Below are 5,000 nucleotides of genomic sequence, written 5' to 3' on the forward strand. Positions count from 1 at the left end.
AGCATAGTGTAAGGCGCGGCAGCTGCGAGTGTGGCTGCGCGCAGAATAACAGTATTACGGTAGCCGGGCGCGCTGCTGTTGACGTGATAAGGAAGTGCCAAGTTTAGTTGGGAAAGTGTGCTGGCTGGACGCCGACTGCCTTGCGGCGTGAGGCGATATTTTTCCCTGGGGCACCGAGGAGCTGAGGCTACATTAAATGGTATGTTTACACTATGTTATGTGGTCTGCTAGAGGGCTGTGCGGTGAAGTGCGTAAAAGGCTGATTGCGTTGTACCTGTGTTTGTAGGGGTAGGGGTGCCCAAGTTTCCATTTGACTTTAACTGTCCCCATTTGGATGAGCAGCAGTTAGCACAGGTAAGAGATTTGCTGGATGAAAATGCAGATGTATTTGCCAGGAGTAATAGCGAATTGGGCTGCACCGAGATTATACAGCATGAGATTCCCCTGCTAGAGAACACCCCCGTTAAGCAGCGTTACCGGAGGCTTCCTCCAAGTCAGTATGAGGAGGTTAAAGCACATATAATGCAGCTGTTGCAGCAGGGGGTTATTAGGGAGAGTTGCAGCCCGTACTCCTCGCCTCTGGTGATCGTGCGGAAGAAGGACGGGACCCTGAGGATGTGTGTGGATTATCGTCAACTCAACGCGAAGACCCGGAAAGACGCGTACCCCCTGCCCCGAATTGAGGAGTCACTGGATGCGCTGGGGGGTGCTCAATGGTTTTCAACGCTCGACCTGGCCAGCGGTTACAACCAGGTTGTGGTAGCGGAGGGTGACCGCCAGAAGACGGCATTCTGCACACCGTTCGGCCTGTTCGAGTTTAACCGCATGCCTTTCGGCCTGTGCAATGCGCCAGGGACCTTTCAGCGCCTCATGGAACGCATCTTTGGGGATGAGCATTTTCAGTCTCTGCTCCTGTACCTGGATGACGTGGTGGTGTTCTCCACGTCCTTCAACCAGCACCTCGCTCGCCTGCGTATGGTGTTGTCACGGTTTCGCGAGCATGGCTTGAAGGTGAAGTGGAGCAAGTGTTCCCTATTCCAAAGTGAAGTGTCCTACCTGGGCCATGTCATCTCTGCCGAGGGGGTGGCTACTGACCCTGAGAAAATACGTGCAGTGGCTGAGTGGAGGCGTCCTGGAAACTGTGCAGAGCTCCAGTCTTTCCTGGGTTTTGCGGGTTATTACAGGAGATTCGTGGAAAACTTCTCACGTATCGCAGCACCGCTTCATGCCCTCTCGGCCATGAGCTCCCACAAGGGGCGTGGTTCAAGGTCCGGTGGGGTCCCCTTTAATCAGTTGTGGAGCCCGGAATGTGACAGTGCTTTTCAGATGCTGAAGAGGCGGCTCACCTCGGCTCCTGTGTTGGTTTATGCAGATTTCACCAAAGCTTTTTATTTGGAGATTGATGCTAGCCATCAGGGGCTGGGGGCGGTGCTGTCACAGGACGGGGAGGGGGGCCGGAGGCCAGTGGCCTATGCAAGCCGAGGGCTGCGGCGCTCCGAGAGGAATATGGACAACTACAGCGCCATGAAGTTGGAGCTGCTGGCTCTGAAGTGGGCGGTCACAGATAAATTCCGCGACTATCTGCTGGGGCGGAAATTCACAGTGTTCACAGACAATAATCCCCTGAGTCACCTAGCAACAGCAAAGTTGGGAGCGGTGGAGCAGAGATGGGTGTCAGAGCTGGCCCAGTTTGACTTCGAGTTGCGATACCGGCCGGGGAGGCAGAATGCCAATGCTGATGGATTGTCAAGGCAGTATGTACAGGCTGAGGGCCCGGGGGTTTGGCAAACGGCCGAGCAAGTGAAAACTACTCTGTCAGCTGGGGTAGGGGGCAACCGCACCGCTTCGGTGAATACCATGGGGGTATCGTCAAGCTTCCCTAAGTATTCTAGTGACTTCTTGGGTTCGCAGCAGCAAGCTGATGCGGTGATCACGGCATTCCATAAGTATTGGGGGAGGGGATGGAAACCCACCCGGGCAGAACGTGCGCAGGAGGACAGGGAAACGGTGGAACTCCTGAGGCAATGGGATAACATCACTGAGGAGGCGGGGGTGCTGTACCGGGAGCTCCTGGATTCCAGACGGGGGCGCCTGAAGCAGCTGCTGCTACCCCGCAGTTTGCGTGCGGAAGTCCTGGGGCACATGCATGATGGTCATGGGCACCAGGGAGTAGAGAGGACATTTCAGCTGGTGCGAGCAAGGTGCTACTGGCCAGGGATGCACGCAGAGATTGAGGAATACTGCCGGAAGTGCAAGCGGTGCATTGTGGCCAAGGCCCCACTGCCAAAGGTGGTTACAGAATGGGGGAGTCTTTTGGCGTCTCGACCGCTGGAAGTGCTGGCTATGGATTTTACAGTGTTGGAGCCTTCAAGCGATGGCCGTGAAAATGTGCTGCTGTTCACAGATGTATTCTCCAAGTTCACGGTGGCAGTTCCAACCCGAGATCAGAAGGCTGTGACAGTAGCAAGGGCCTTGGTGAAGGAATGGATTCATAAGTATGGGGTTCCTCAAAGAATTCATTCGGATCAAGGAAGATGTTTTGAAGCAGAGATAATACAGAATCTGTGCAAGGTTTATGGAATGAACCGAAGCCGTACTACCCCTTATCATCCGCAGGGAAATGGGCAGTGCGAACGGTTTAATCGCACTCTCCATGACCTGTTGAGGACACTTCCTCCGGAGAAGAAGAGGAGGTGGGTGGAGCATTTGCCGGAGGTGGTCTTTGCATATAATACATCAGAACATTCCAGCACTGGCTACACACCATATTTCTTGATGTTTGGCAGGTCCCCTAATCTGCCAGTGGACATTCTGTTGGGAGTAGGGGAGGAGGAATATGATGGGACTGCTGACGATTGGATCTACGTACACCAGCGGCAGTTAAAGGCAGCTCACAGTCATGCACAGAGGCAAATGGCACTGCATGCAGAGGCCCGGAGACGACGCAACGGGCCCCCTTCACGGCAAAGTGCTCTGCACGAGGGACAGTTGGTCTACCGGCGGAATCGCACGTTCAAGGGTCGGCACAAGATCCAAGACCTGTGGCTGCCAGTGCCATATCAGGTGTTGTCTCGGCCGAATCCCAAAGGGGCGGTTTACACCGTTGCTCCGGTGGATGGTTCCCAGGCTCCCAGTAGTGTACACCGGCTTGAACTCAGGCCCTGTGGTACTGATCGGGCTGCGGACCAGACTCCCGGGATGGGTGGGGAATCTGGCTTAGGGCAGAGCGGGGCCTCGGCTGACGAGGGGTCTGAAGAGGAAACTGCGGTGCTGCTAACAAAGTTTTCTTCAGAAGAGGGCACGGAAGGGCAGAATCCTGACCGAGTGCTCGGGCAAGCCAGTGATTTGGAGGAGGCAGATCTGCAGGCAGGGCCTGTGGAGCATGAGCAGAGTGACGTGGAGGATGTAGCGGTTGATTTACAGCAGGGGTCTGAAACGGAGCTGTCGGAAGACGAACGGGACTCTTCTCCGGTGGTGCTGCGGCGGTCTACCAGAAGCACGGCAGGCGTGCACTCCAATCCTTTTCATCTGCCACGATCTGCGGTCCCAAGGCGAGGAGGAAGGGCTGGAGCTCGGGTAGTGGCTCACATTAACAGTCTGTGGTTAGGCACCTTAAAAGATATTCTGTCCACCTTGATTGATAATCTAGACGAGGGTTCAGTGATGTAGGGTAATTGGACCTGGCAGGTACTTAGCTCTGTGTCTTTATCCTCGGGACGATGATCTATGTTGGGGGGGTGAATGTAAGGCGCGGCAGCTGCGAGTGTGGCTGCGCGCAGAATAACAGTATTACGGTAGCCGGGCGCGCTGCTGTTGACGTGATAAGGAAGTGCCAAGTTTAGTTGGGAAAGTGTGCTGGCTGGACGCCGACTGCCTTGCGGCGTGAGGCGATATTTTTCCCTGGGGCACCGAGGAGCTGAGGCTACATTAAATGGTATGTTTACACTATGTTATGTGGTCTGCTAGAGGGCTGTGCGGTGAAGTGCGTAAAAGGCTGATTGCGTTGTACCTGTGTTTATACTGTGAAGGTGCGGGGACTCTGTGAGGCTCATCTGGGTTGCAAGCTTTAGGAGCAAAAGCTTCGAGACCGGTATGTGTTTGGGATTGTGGATGTTATGGGTGTGTATATATTGTATGTTCGGATGTATTTGCTGGATTATTGTATTCGCTGGATTATTGAATATGTTGTTTTTCTTGATGTTTCAAGGGGGAGTTGGAGCGGAGTGTCTGTTGAAACCTATGTCACTGTTTTCGGAGTATGTGTTGAGCTGTAAACTGACTCGCCATAAAAGACGTTGCGGACGCATTTTAAGTTGTGGTGTGAATAAAACGTGCCTGTTGCAAAATCAGTTCCGGGCGTTTGCATTCGTTGGAGGGGGGAAACTAACCTGTGACAACGTTACAATTGGATAGATAGATAGATAGAGAGAGAGATAGATAGACCATCAATTAAACTTCCTTATCTACTAGTTTCATGTTGCTTCAGTCTCTTCTCCGCCCATCTCTCTCTTTCTTTCTCTTTCTATCCTTCTTTCTTTTCTTTTTTATCCTCTTCCCGGACCTCTGTCCTCCATCTTTCCTTCCGTCCATCCTTCCATGCGTCTATCCTTCCTTCCTCCATCCCTCTTTTTCCGTTGCGTTTCCATCGTTTTGCCTCAGCTTCTTCCCCTCCCTCCCTCCCTCTATCCCTCCTTTCCTCCCTCCCTCCTCTCTCATCCATCCTTCCTCAAGCTTGCCTTTCATCCATCCATCCATCCATCATCCATCCATCCATCCATCCATCCATCCATCACAAACCAGCCACCACACCCTCCACCTCATGTATAATTTCACTCTTTTGTCCTCCGCTCATCCTTCTCTCTCTCTCTATACCTCCTTCTTTAAAGTGTTGCTCCTTTTTTAACCTTCATCCCTCTATCTTCTTATCTACACAGGTTCCCTTCCACTCCTCCGTCCATCCCTCGCTTTCCATCGCAAATAAACTTCCGCATCTATAGTTT

At 53.1% G+C, this 5,000-nt stretch overlaps 1 pseudogene; it reads right to left on the bottom strand.

The window, feature by feature from the left end:
* LOC139639295 (synuclein-like) overlaps positions 1 to 5,000 on the bottom strand; it is a 16,023-nt pseudogene that overhangs the window by 9,769 nt on the left and 1,254 nt on the right.

Source organism: Centroberyx affinis, unplaced genomic scaffold (genome assembly GCF_046629955.1).
Source record: "Centroberyx affinis isolate AG114_WGS23_722 - 3 ecotype Tasmania unplaced genomic scaffold, CSIRO-AGI_Caff_v1 ptg007071l_1, whole genome shotgun sequence".
Lineage (NCBI taxonomy): Eukaryota > Metazoa > Chordata > Actinopteri > Beryciformes > Berycidae > Centroberyx > Centroberyx affinis.